Source organism: Notamacropus eugenii, chromosome 4, assembly GCF_028372415.1.
Source record: "Notamacropus eugenii isolate mMacEug1 chromosome 4, mMacEug1.pri_v2, whole genome shotgun sequence".
Classification (NCBI taxonomy): domain Eukaryota; kingdom Metazoa; phylum Chordata; class Mammalia; order Diprotodontia; family Macropodidae; genus Notamacropus; species Notamacropus eugenii.
In genome coordinates, this window is record NC_092875.1 from 465,792,990 (window position 1) to 465,807,466 (window position 14,477).

Sequence of the window (14,477 nt, forward strand, 5' to 3'; positions counted from 1 at the left end):
TTTGGAAGCTGGAGAAGGAAATGGCAAACCACTTCCCCTTTGCTAAGAAAATGCTAAATGGGGTCATGAAATGTTGAACATGACTGAAAATGACTGAACAACAACAAACTAGAATTGAAAAAGCCTCAGGGGTACAGACTAAACTTAAAAGTGTGTGTGCATATATTTGGAGAGCTCTGCTTTATAAACCCTGCTTGAGCTTAGCAGGAATGCAGTAGAAGCCTCAATGAATGAAGTCATCCCTAGACCGTAGGCCTACTAGGCCAATAATAGCAATAATAAAAATAAGTGGCATTTATATAGCATTTTAAGGTTTGCAAAATCCTTCCCAGGGAGCAGGCATTCCTTTACTTCCATTATCTCACAGCAGCCTCACGATGCCCTTGACTATTTCTCTTAGGCAACCAATCTTGTCTCCTAAATTCAGCTGTCGCTTCTCTGTCATGTCATAGGATGGTAGAAGAAGCACGGATCTTGAAGAGGGCAAATTTAGGCTTGATGTCAGGAAAACTTTCCTAAAAATGACAACTGTCTAGAAGTAGAATGTGTTGCCTTGAGTGGTGGTGGGTTTCCTCAATTTCCCTCAGTGGATATGTTATATTGAGGATTTCTTTGGGCATGAGTGGGACTAGATGTATGCTGAAATGCCTTCCCACTCTCAAGCTCTGAGATTCTGGGTGAGCACTTCATGTTCAACATTTCCAAAGCTTAATTTCTTCCAGTTCTGTTCTCTACCCCAATTTCTGCATGGCTGTACAAATACCTTAGTGTGGCATCATTTTCCTAACCACGTTGGCTCAAACCTCTTTGACTCTTTCACTTCCTACAGCCTGCCAAGCATCAAATGATGTCCACCTTCCTTGGAGATATTCCTGCCTTCCTTTCCACTCATTCTCATTCCCAAGATCACTTTTGCCTCAGTTCTTATTCATTCACATCTGGACAATTGTAATCAATCAATCAACAAGCAATTACTAAGGGACAATTACATGTCAGCGCTGTAATTGGGTGGGTAGGTAGGAGGCACACACAGCTGATAGGAATCAAGAAAGACAGCTTTAAAGAAAGCTAGATATTCTAAGAGGCAGAGCTGAAGATAGAGAGCATTCTAGACATGAGGGGACAGTCCATGCAAAGGCACAAAGACAGAAGATAGAACGTTGTCTGTGAAGGCCAGTTTTGCTGAACTTAAGAGTGCATGACAAGTAGTAATACATAGAGAGTCCAAAAAAAATTTAGTTTAGTTTTAAGCTACTAAAGCTTAAAAACACAACTGGAAAGATTGATTCAAGCCAGGTTGTACCTAAGAGGTACCTAACAGGAAAGATTGTTTTTAATCTGATAGGTAATTTGATCTGAAGAATCTCCATCGTTGGGCAGGATTGTCATGGTCAGACCTATGTTTTAGGAACATCGCCACAGCATCCATGTAGAGCAGAGGTGTCCAATTCACAGGGATCTTACACTACACACAGAAAATGCTGATTTGTGGTTTTCTAAGACAATGTTTGAAGGATGTGTGAGGCAGGCTCAGCGTTCTTTCTGCTTTACCACCAGCAGTTCAAATCCAGCCTCAAACACTTACCAGCCATGTGACAGTTGGGCAAGTTACTTAATCTTTGTTTCCTCAACTTTCAAGCTGAGCGCCTACCTGCCAGAGTTGTTGTGAAGATCAAATGACACAATACTCGTAAAGCACTTGGCACATAGGAATCCCTATGTAAGTTCTAGTTATTAGCAGTATTCGTATTATGGATTAGGGAAGGAAGAGGCTTGAGGCAGAGGTTGTAAGAGCCTAGACAAGAGGCCGTGAGGGTCAGAATTGGATGGAGGCCACGTGAGCAAAAGGGTAGATGTGAGAGTTGTTGTAAAGGTAAATAACTTCCTAAGTCATCTCCCTACTTCTAGTTTCTCTCCATCACCACCTTCAAACCATCCTTGACTCCAGCCAGGCTGATTTCTTTCCTGTTCTCTGAAAATGCTGCATGGGTTTGTGACTCAGTCTTTGCTCAAGTCTGGCTGGTCCCCACGCCTGGAGTGCTTTTTTTCCCCTTCTCTGCTCTGTCTACTGAACTCACTGACTTCCTTTAAGTCTCAAGTACAATCCCTTCTTTTACTCAGAGCCTCTTAATTCTAGTACCTTCCCTCTGTTAGCTATTTCTTATTTATCTCCTATATAGCTTAGTTTGAATATATTTGTTTGCATGTGGTCTCCCCTATCAGACTGTTAGCTACTTGAAGGCAGGGACTGTTTCTTACCAGGCTGATTAGGCGACCTCTGACTCTTTCAGTTACCTCAAGTATCCTTTGTCCTGGGAAATTGTAGAGATGAAATCAATAGTTCCCCCTGACCCCCACCCCACAACTCCAAGCCCTCAGCCAGAAATACATTGCAGTTTTAAATCTCTTTTTTTCCCCTCTAGGGAGCACATTCTCCCTTGGCCCCCACCCCAATTTCTCTGCTACATTGGCGCAACTACATACATAGATCAGCAGTGCAATGGTTGACCGCTTAAGAGACAAAGTGCAGACAAAAGGTAAACAGACTTTAAGAAACAGAGATAAGCCTTTGAAATCGGAGCAAGTGATCTGAAGGGAGAAGGAAAAAGGGGAAAGGGAGCTTGAACGGTCACCCACTCTGTTCTAGCACTCGTGATGGCGTGATTCAGTCACAACATCTCTGTTTCAGGAGTTCTATGCTGATGAACTCCTGACAATTGCTCTTTCCCCTCCCTCTCTTTCCCCACCAAGCAGCTTCCACTGTCCAACTCTGCACGTTTCCCTTGCCTATATCCCCAGCCCTCTCTGTTTCCCCTCCCATAGTCTCTCAGGATGTATAGGTGTAGCCTGTCAATTAGATTCCAACCCCACTGGTCCCACATCTGGGCAAACCTGGAGTTGGGATTGGGATTGGGTGGGTGGGACTGTCAAGGATGAGGGAGAAAATGGTGGATTTCTTCCCAGGGAGCAGGCATTCATCCTCAGTCCTTGTTCTCCTTGGCAGCTCACCAACCAAAAGCCTGTCTTGGCAACACCCAGACAACACTACCCATAGATGAGAAAATTGGGGCTGAAAGATGACAAGTGATTCCACTAAGGTAACACAGCTAGTAAGTGCCTGAGGTAATATGGAGATCCTTCTGCCTGGCTCAAGACCCTTGATCTGCCCCACCGTACTTGTGCTCATATTTATTTGTGTGTACATTGCTAATGTTCCTCAGGTGGTGAACTTACCCCTCTCCAGGAAACCCTCCCACTTCCTCTACCATGCCCCAGCTCCTCATTCTGGAAACATCCCACTCTTGGAATTCAGACTTTCTAAGTCACTTTTGTCCCTGTGGCCTCCCCCTCCAAGAACTTCCCTTTAAGGAGGATACCCAGACCAGTCCAGTCTTCATTCCTCTCCAAGGTGCATAAGGAACTTTCTCTACCATCCTCCCTCCCAGGTCCCCACCCCTTCCCCCCCTTTGTCTCTCTCTCCTTCCTCTTTTTTGATTCCATTTATAAGTTATCTTCCCGCTTTAGAATGTAAACTGCTTCCCTGCAGGACTGTCTATTTCTATTTGATTCCCAGCACTTAGCTCACTGTAGGTACTTAATAAATGTTTGCCGAGTGACTGACAAGTTAGAGACCGTCATTTTTCATCATCATAAATTGGTTGAACTAAAAAAAACATTCAGTACTGGCACCCTACAATCCCTAACATACTACTCATACAAGACGTACAGTTGTAAAAACTCAGGGGAATCTACAATGGAAACCACATGTATTTTAAAAACCCAACAAAAGACAACTGTTTTTGGGAAATTGTGCCCCACTCCTCCCCAACACACATACCTAACACCATTTGTGTTAGGAGGTTGGTTAGCAAATGGTAAAATGTTCATGGTATAGAGATCTGTATCAGCACAGACATCTTTTAAATATGCCTTGACTTTGACTCTTAGAAGCATTCAGGCCAACATGGTTTCTGAGAGACTTGCTCCAGTGTGCTAGGTTCACTTGGAAAATGTTTTTTCTATCAGATTTTAACCCTGGCCTAGCATCCTACCCTCACCCTCAAGATTTGGAATGTATTAGAAAATATTTGTTTTGAATCCCTGTGGAGTACTGCAGTGCAAAAATATGAACTTTGAAATGCCAAGTACAAAGAGCCATGCCAGATGCAAGGCTGCAGCCAAAGAGAACAAACTTATATTTTCAAGTGAATGACATCGACTCTCCATCACTGGTGGAACATCAATGAGTTCTGGAGATCTGTTGAGGGAAAGGTTTCCAGCTTTAGACCTGGCCACACCCCTGGATCTTTGTGCCTGCCACATATTTGTCTCATTTTGCTAGGTTTCTGTGGGACTTTTTGCTCTTGAATCTTCCCATCCGAAGGCCATTAGTTGCTATGGAAACGACAGCATTAAATTCATATGGTGGAACTTGATGATATTGACAAGTAGAAAATAAAGCCAGTTTATTCCAGGATCTGTAACTGAATACATCATCATGTTTCTAGCTGAACAGCTAGGTGGTGCAGTGGAAACATCACTGGCCCTAGAGTCAGGAAGACCTGAGTTCAGATTCGACCTCAGACCCTTCCTAACTATATGACCCTGGGCAAGCCATTTGATCCTGTTTGCATCAGTTACTCATCTGTAAATTGAGAAGGAAATGGCAAACCACGTTAGTATCTACCAAGAAAACCTCAAATGGGGTCATAAAGAGTCATCCACAACTAAATCAACTTAACAGCATTTTCTAGCACTTAAATTACTGCCTAATTAATTGCAAGTTAGGCGCCTTTGGGAATGAAAGAACTCTTGGGGATGCTAGGGTTATATTTAACACAATTAAGATGCTATTTCAGTAAAGTTCAGTCTTATGGCCTGAAGGAGTTATAGGCTGCTACCAGAGGAGATTAATTTACAACCATACCAAGGAACCCTGGGGAAATGAGTCAGAACCTCCCAGGTGTCTAAATCCAGCTCCTCATCTGTTCAGTTCTCAAGTTGGTGTTCAGTGAATTTGATGTGTGCACAGCACAAGAGTGGTTAGGGGAACATCTCCTACAAATTCCATGGTGTCGAGCCACTGGGCAGAATTTTTTGGTGGTGGCGGCCACCATCTGCCTTCTCTTTACCCAGAAAAGTATGAGTTACTGCCTGTGGTGGGTATCGTCGTTCATGGGTATTACTTTCTCTCCTTTCCTGTCCCAAGTAAAAGAAAGAGCCCATGCCAAATACCAGAGGCAAACACAGAATCTTTCTTCCAATCTTTACTCCCAGTGCCTTAAGGACACAGACTGATAGGGGAAGAAAATCAGTAGGGAATCGATGAGTCCTAGCCAGACAAGAAGAAAAAAAAGAAAAGAAAGCCTCTTTATCAAAGCCATGACCCTAAACTAACAGAATGAAGTCTATAAAAAGCACAGACAGGATAGCAGAGGTGGGGAACCTGTTGCTTTGAGGCCACATGTGGCTCTCTAAGTCCTCAAGTGCAGCCCTTTGACTGAATCCAAACTTCACAGAAAAAATCCCCTTAAGAAAAGGATTTGTTCTGTAAAACTTGGACTCAGTCAAAAGGCTGCACCCAAGGACCTAGAGGTTCCCCATTCCTCTAGGTAACAGGGTAGAGAGTTATCTATATGATGTGATCTGAGGGGCATTGATATCTCAGATCTTACTTCATCCTTCCATATAAGGTCCCTGAAATAACTTCATTAAACTTTCTTCTTACATACCTTTCTGAGACCTGATTGAGGCAGTTAGAGGGATAGAATGCTGGAGCTGGAGTGAGGAAAGAGCTGAATTCAAATGAAGCCTCAGACATCAGCTGTGTAGTCACTTGCCTTCTGCTTGCCTCAGTTTCCTCATCTACAAAATGGAGATAATAATGACAGTCCCTATCCCCCTCCACCATCCAAGATGATTTGGGTTCTGATAGCTTGGAGTGGGTATAAACTGCAACTGTTTCTGTTCTGGTCATAAAGTTTGAGGGTCTTCCCTTCTCTCATTAATTCTTTTGTGAAGACAAAGTAGACCATATTTTACTTCGGTTCTTACCTAGCCTTTAACTACGGAATAGGTGTTGCCTCAGACAAACTGAGACCTGGAAAAAAGCTTAGTTTAAAAAGGGCATGGTCTCCCCACTGCATCCTGGGCCATCTCCAGCTGTCCTGACCTAAGTATTGCCAATGATACTGGGGGAGAAAGTGAGGCTGGTGACTTTGCACAGCCCTGCCTCACTTAAATCCAATTCACTTACAAGTCAAGATACCACCCTCCCGACATCATGGTCCTCTTTGACGATGAGAACAGACCAGAACAATAACAATCCCAGGGTTGTTGGGAAGATAGAATGAGATAATATTTGTAGGATGCTTTATAAAGCTTAATGTTCTGTTTTATATATGTATATATAGACAGACACCCACATATACACTTAAATACATATAGTTTATTAAATATAAACCTCATGTACATATTTCTCAAAATATATTTATCAAATATGAACCTCATGGATATAAATCTCAAAATATACATCACAGAGATATATAAAAACTTCCTGTAAATACTAGCTATTGTAATTAACTGAATTAAGTCTTTATAAGTAGCAGGTAGCATCTAGGTGGCACAGTAGATAGAATACTGGGCTTTGAATTAGGAAGACAATTTCCTGAGTTCAAATCTGACCTCAGACTCTTACTGAGCAAGTCACTTAGCCCTGTTTGCCTCAGTTTCCTCATTTGTAAAATGAGTTGGAGAAGGAAATGGCAAACCACTCTACTATTTATGCCAAGAAAACTTCAAAATGGGGGTTACAGAGAATTGGACACCAGTGAAATGACTGTAAAACAAAGAGAAATATCAGAGTAGAACTGGGTAGCACACATAGTGACAGTAATTAGGTAACATTACTATTCACCCTTTTGGACCTCCCCTGCCTTTGAGCAAAGAGTGAGTAAATTTGGATGGAGCTGAAGAACTCCCAATAGGTCCTGAGGATGGAGAATTTACCCCTGGTCCTGTGGGATGTCACAAAGGTTGGCAAGCACTGGATTGTGAGGAGACATTATAAAGGCCCTGAGTATCTAAGGAAGGAGATTGGTGATGGAGATGATGCTGAAGACAAGCCTTCCCATCTTTATCAAACTTACTTATCTATAGCCAGCCTGGGCCACATCTACCCGCTGCACCTTAGCAATAAAAGGCTATAAAATTCTTATTATTAGTCAAATAGTCAAAAAATATTAAGCTCCTACATATGCCAGGTGCTGTGCTAAGCTCTCGATATATTAAAGAGGAGCATTATTATTACTGTTAAGGTTATAGCAAGGATGTAATTACATTATTCTCCTGAGCATGTATCTACTCATCCTAGAAGTCGGATCTCAGGATTCCTTTCCAAGTCTGGACCTGAATCCCACTTCCCACGTCACATCCTGTGGGAGCCGCCAGATGGAGCTCTTTCACCCCTTCTGGCATCTCAGTTATCCATTACTCAGTAGGGCCAGTGGATTTCCCTATGAGAGAACAGTTCACCAAACCAACGCTCTAGGGATTTTGTGAGAAATAGGGTCATAGAAAACATATTTAGCAAACAGACAGGTAGCATTGTGCAATTTCAGGCACATATATACCGAAAGAAACTGTTTACATCCCCTCATCCCCATGCCTCGAAGTCAGTTTAGAGGCTCTTTCTGATACCTTTCATTTGGAGGCAGAGGACCCCTTTGTCCCTGGCTCTGCCCATTCCAAGATGGCCATGGGATCTTAGATTTAGAGGTGAAAGGGACCTAAGAAATCATCTAGTTCAGGGGTTCTCAATCTGAGGTCTGTGAATTGATTAAAAAAAAACAGTAAGTATTGCAACATAATTGGCTTCTTTGGTAATCCTATGTATTTAATTTTATGTGTTAAAAGCATTATTTTGAGAATGGTTCCATAGGCTTCACCCTATTGGGGGGAGGGCATGACACAAAAAAGGCAAAGAGCCCCTGATCTAATCCACCCCCCTCAATTAAACTGAGGCCTAGAGAGGCAAAATGATTTGCCGGTGTCACACAGGTAGCAAGCCTCAGAATTGGAACCCAAGGCCTCTGAGTCCAAAGCCAGCTATCTTTGCGTTGCACCACTCTTAACCTGCCTCCAAGCTGAGCAAATACATTTTTCTTTAAGTTTAGGACAAATTACCCTGCTGATTCAAAAGCATGTACACACTTAAAAAGTGAACATTTCTCTGCAAATAAGCCCCATCATTCTTTATCAAATGCGTATTTGTGATGGACAGCCCACAAGGCCAACATTTCATCAATCAAACAACAAATGACAGCCTCTGGAATGAACAGACATTGGCTTGTATTTGTCGGGGGATCTGAGCCCCTCCCGTGCTAGTCTGACATCACAGTTTCCATAGCAAGTAATAATTTTCAAATGGAAAGAAGTAGTAGGAACCCCAAACCCCACAAAAACTGAGGCAAATGAGACAAATATGTCCCATAAACAAAGGACACAATGGTGTGGGGGTGGCACAGAGTCTAAGGACTTGATGTTCCAGATGATTTCCATATCTCAGCCCATGGTTCCTCCACTAATGAGTAATGAGTCAAACTTGTGACAATAAAAACTTTACAACACACCACAACATCCCATATCCTATAGGGTGTATATTTATACACATACATGACTCTCAAATTAAGAGTTAAGACCCATTAACTACCACCCTGCATCTGGAGCATGTGTTAATCCTCAGCATTTCAAAGGAAGTATGTGGCCTTTAGTTCTCTATAGATTTTAAAATATATGTTGGAGTCTGGCTGGCACTTATTGTTCCCTGTAGTGTTTACTGTGGGTGACCCTCCTCTCAGCGGGCACTTAGCATATTCATGGAGGGAACCCATATGCAACTTCATCTGGTTATACTTCTTTCCATGTTTCATGTTTGCCTGGCTGGATTACAGGGTGTCCCCAAAGTCTTAGTGCAGTGTTAAGCTATTAGAGTTTGCATTCAGTAAGAGTTCAGTGGGAATGGGTCCATACTGGAGTGCCTTCAAAGGCACCTGATTGATGGAAGAATTAGAAAAGTTTGGCTATCCTACTGTCTTTTCTGTCATATGTGGTACATCACAGATTCTGAGGACTGTGATTGGGTCAGGCATGCAAGGATTTTGTGAACCAGAATACTTACTTCTGTACTACCCACTGCAGATAGAATTCTGGTCTTGAAGTGAAGAACATCTGTGCTTGCACCCTGCCTCAGTCACTTCCTAGCTGTATAACCATGGGCAAGTATAAAAGCAAGCACCCTGACACATCCAGGATGGTCTGTTATCACAGGTTCTTAGATCTGCTTTTATAAAAGGAAAGCAACTAGAGGAGTCAATAATCTCTTTAATCAAGCACCATGTATCATTCATTTAGTTCAGGGGGAAAAGTCAGCACCCTGAACTTCAGAAAAAAACCGAGAAATCAAAATCAACAGACAGGGCTTCCAGCTGCCTGACTGTAAGCAATGCATATATCACAGATCAACAGACAGACATCTGTCTGATCATACATGTATAGTTACCAGAGAGAGAAGTACCAACCTCTGGGCTATCTAAGCCAGGGGGCTCGTTAGTGGCTGCCCAGAGTCTCCTCTGGACAAACAAACATTTCCAATGAGTAAACCCCAAAGTAAAACCTCACCTCAGCATATTTATACATTTTTCAGAGCCAGAGGGCATCACAACCCTTGAGAACCAGTGCCTCATTAACAAAAGGTGTGAGCCTTCCTACAAACTCCCCTTAAGGGGCAGGTTCATTAATGGGGGAGGAAGATCTTCAATCTCATTAGCATTACAGCAAGTCACAACCTCTCTCTTAGTTTCCTCATCTGTAAGATGGAGTAAATAATGTACTTTCACAGGGTTGGAATGAAGAGCCAATGAACTAACATGTACAGTCAGGGGCGTGCTGGTAAATGTTTAACAACTGGCTTCCAAAAAAATGTATCCATGACATAATTTTAAGTTTCATGTGCATAATGAACATTTTTATCCATCTCTTCCTTGAGTCTAGAAATCAGCAAAACAATAAATCAAACCCTGATTGTATCATATGCCCATTTCCATGGTATAAATACTCAAACTGAAAACTTAACACCTGGCTGTCTTCAGCCAGTACAAGCCAACTCCAGCACACGCTGTTACAGGGCTCTGCAAACCTTAAAGCACTATCATCTATGCCAGGAAGTATTTATTTATTTATTAGTCAGAGGGGCCTAATTTAAATCCAGATTCTGCCATGTACAACCTGTGGGACACTAAACATTTTATTTCATCTCTCTGGGTCTCAGTTTCTTCATGTATAAAAGCAAGGGGGTTGGACCACGTGACCTCTAAGGTCCCGCCCCAGCTCTAAAGTTATAATTCCCTGGACCTGCAAAATATATCTTTTAAAGGTGCCTTATTATAAATGTGTAGAAACTTCAGCATAGCAGACTTTTGCTCATTAATGTCTGGGACTTAAATGCCCCTTTTCTGAAGAACTAAAAGCATTTCTATTCACTTTTCTGAGGACTTCCTTTCCATGAGCCCTGCTCAACAGCCAATCTAAAATTCTTGGTAAAAAATTCTACCAAATCTACTAAAAATCCTCTGGTTCCCTCCTCCAGACTCATCTCTCCCCAGCAAACCCCTCCTTACTACCAGTCTAATTGTTATCATCTGCCAAGCCAATTGTTGCATTTAAGATGTAAAAGTACCAATTAGGAGGGGGGTCCATTTTCCCCAGACAGCTAGGTGGCACAGTGGATAGAATGCCAGGCTTAGAGTTAACAAGCCCTGAGTTCAAATCAGGCCTCAGATACGTATTAGCTTTGTGACTCTGTGCAGGTTGTCTCAGTTTCCTCATCTGTAAAGAAGGAAATGGCAAACTACGTCAGTATCTTTGCCAAGTCAACCCCAAATGGGGTCATGAAGAATTGGATATGACTGAGACAACTGAACAATAACAACCATTTTCTATCAGCAGCTCTGCTTAATATTTAAAAGTTATGTTTATTTTGTTAAATATTTCCCAATTACATGTAAAAAAATTTTGGTTTCCAAATTCTCTCCCCTCCCTGAGAATGCAAACAGCTTGGTATCATAAACTAGGTAAGGGCACACAAAGATTGATATATAATTTCAGAAGATCAATGCACAAGAAATGACATGGAATAAGAGGGAACCAGCAGGAGCTAATGCTCCCAGAGGGGCCATTTGGCGTTAGCAAGAAGTTAGTTGGCAAGAAGTGAGGTTGGTGACCTGCACAGTCCTCCCTCACTCAAAACAAAGTCAAGCACAAGTCATGTCATCATTTCTCTAATGGCATGGTCTTCTTCAGCAATGAAGGACGAACACAACAACTCTGATGCCTCACCCTCCATCCTCAAAAACCATGTCAGTGGGATGTAAGCTTCAATAGAAGATATTAATCTGAACTGTACTCAAGTACAGGGCTTGGTAATACGCTGTGTGCCTATCATTCTAGGACTAGCCTAGCACCTCATCACCAGAGGGCTGGCCACCAGATTTAACAACTTATGAAAGTGTCTGCTAGGGTATAGATCAATGGAGATACTAACCTTTCATGAGTGCCCATAGATTCTTGAAGACGTATTAATGTAAAAGTCCAGATAATCCTTGACCTCTATGGAGGAAAAATATTGGTTGTTGAGTCATTCTCAAAGACGAGTAAAATAGCATCACTATGTTAGAGTCAAGTCTGATCAGGCCAATACGATCTCTGAATGCTCTACTATGGGTCAGGAACAAATACTCCGTGTGAACATTTGGAGTGGATCCTCCAAATTTGCACATCTTGTGTTTTTTTTGAGCTACCCCAATTCTGCTTTGCTCACAAAATCAGAATGAACCTTAGTTCATCACAATGAACGTTTTCACTTCAGAGGTAGAATTATAATTTTAGAATTGGAAGGGACTTGAGAGGTCATCTGGTTCACCAACCTCATGTGAAAGGTTCAATGGGGCTCAAATGGCTGAGGTGACTTGTCCAAGGTGGCACATGTACAAAGTATCAGAGGTAGAATGTAAACCTTAGCCTCTGACTCTGGAGCCAGTGCCCTTTCCACTGGACTGGGTACTCATCTAATGTCACAGATTTATTTAGTGAAAGACCTAGAATCCCAGTCAGGGTTGTGAAGGTACAGTGGATAGAATGCTGAACTTGGAGTTCAGGAAGACCTGAGTTCAAATCCCATCTCAGACACTTACTAACTATATGACCCTGGGGAAATCGCTTAACCTGTTTGCCTCAGTTTCCTCATCAGTAAAATGTGGACAATAATAGCATGTACTTCTCAGGCTTGTGAGGACCAACAGAGAAGGTACTACTAAAGCTCTTTGTTAGCCTTAAAACACTATATAAATTCTAGCTCTTATTAATCCCGTATTCTGATCATTTGACCACACTTTGTTGCTGTTAAGTCGCTTTTCAGTCACTCTCCATAACCTCATTTGGGCTTTTCTTGGCAGAGGTACTGGAGTTGTTTGCTATTTCCTTCTCTAGCTCATTTCACAGATTAAGTGACTTGCCCAGGGTCACACAGCTAGTAAGTGTCTGAGGCCAGATTTGAACTCAGGAAAATGAAACTTCCTGACTGCAGGCCCAGCATTCTATCCTCTGCACCACCTACCTGCCCTGTGCTACCTTGACCACCCTCTCTCTTTTTTATCATACTACTTCTGCCTATCATTTTTCCTTTTAGAATAAGGTGAGTGGTGAGACAGTCAGACAACCTACATTTATTAGCCTCCAGCTATGTGCCAGGCCCTGTGGTAATCACTGGGAATACAAAACGAAGCAAAAAAGAGCCCTTGTCCTCAAGAAATCTACAATCTAAGAACAGAAGAGGCCAGAAAAGAGCTGAAATTGACTGTACCCCATCTTCTTCATCCCAAAGCTACATAATCATTATTGTTCCTGCCGTCTTTTATCCTGGGGTAGTTCCAAATGAGAGAAACTCACAAGGGCTGTACTAAGGAAAATTTAGGGAAACTTTCCACCAAATCCTTTAAGGCAGTGTGTTACAATAGAAAGAAGGCTAGATTTGCATTCAAAAGACCTCAGTTCAAATCCAGTTATGTACAACCAGTGTGACCTTGAACCTGGCAGCTTACTTCCCCACTCATTTAAATAAGCTGTGTTTCATTTTCTCTTCGTCAAACCAGGGGTTTGGACTAAATGACCTTTAAACTCTCTTCTAGCTCTGCATTTATGCTCCTAAGAGATGGTCTGTTTTCTAAAAGTAGGTTAAAAAGCTGTTTTTTTATGTGTTCTAATGTGCAGAGGAACTGAGTAAGAGATGGTCCAGCATACAAACTTTAGAAATAGTCACTCACCTCTGGACCTGAGAGTATGGAACAGTTCATATCAGGTGAGTGGTAAAGAATGCTCAGTTCATTCCTTCTCCCATAGGTATAGCCTCCAAAGGGAAGGCAGCATTGGTTACAAACCAAAGTGTGGGTTGGGAAGTTGTCTCTAAAAGGACTGAATTATCCCCTTATAAAAGTGTAAGAGCCATTTTCTTTGGGAAAAGATAAAAGAAGAAAACTTTGAAATAGGCGAAGGGGAGAGAAGGCAAGGGCACCTAGGACCTCCAGTTCAGGTTGACAGATAATGGGCATTTCTTTCCATTTGGCTTTACAATTTTTTTACCCTGACTCTCTCGTGCTAGCCTGGTTTACTTCCCTCCTTAAATTAACAGCTGTTGTTGCTTGAATGAATGAATGCCAGCTCAGCACTTTCTGAAAAACTCAACTGAAATATACAAGAAAAAGGCCCTTATAAGCATGATCAGGCCCCCACTGTAACTGCTTCATTGTCTGCTACCTAGGGAAATAATTCTGGCAAACCTATGACTGAGTTTAAATTTTATTAGTATGAATTCCCTTAGCTCAGAGCCCCCCCAAAGCGTTTCTGGGCAGGCAAGATGATATTATTTTAATCCCTGGGCAATCCTCTAGCAAATGCCAGTAGAGACTTCCCTTTGAAGGGAAAGGTCCTGTAGAAAAGAACCAAGGATGACAACAGCACTTCTTTTAGTTGGTCCGGAGGAGACAGGATGGGGACCCGGGACATTGTGTGTTGTTTTATTTTTTTTAAACCAGTGAATACAAAAGCATGTAATTAAAACACCATCCTTCTGAGAATTAAGGGAGTGCCCTCTGAGAAAGATAATGAGATCCAGCACTGAGCAGTTTCATTAATTAAAATAACAGAGCCCTTTTAAAATAGAAGTGTATCTTTATGTCCTCATTGTTCTTTAAGTGGGTCATATGTAATTTTGCCTAAACGTGGGAAGTGGGATCACTTAGCATATTCCCAATTGTTTTTTTCAGACGGGTTGTAGGGACATTTAATAATTTCTAAGTCTGTTGAGCAAGTTCATTGTTATACCAAGAAATGACATTCAGAAACAGGAAACTACCCTACTTGTCTAA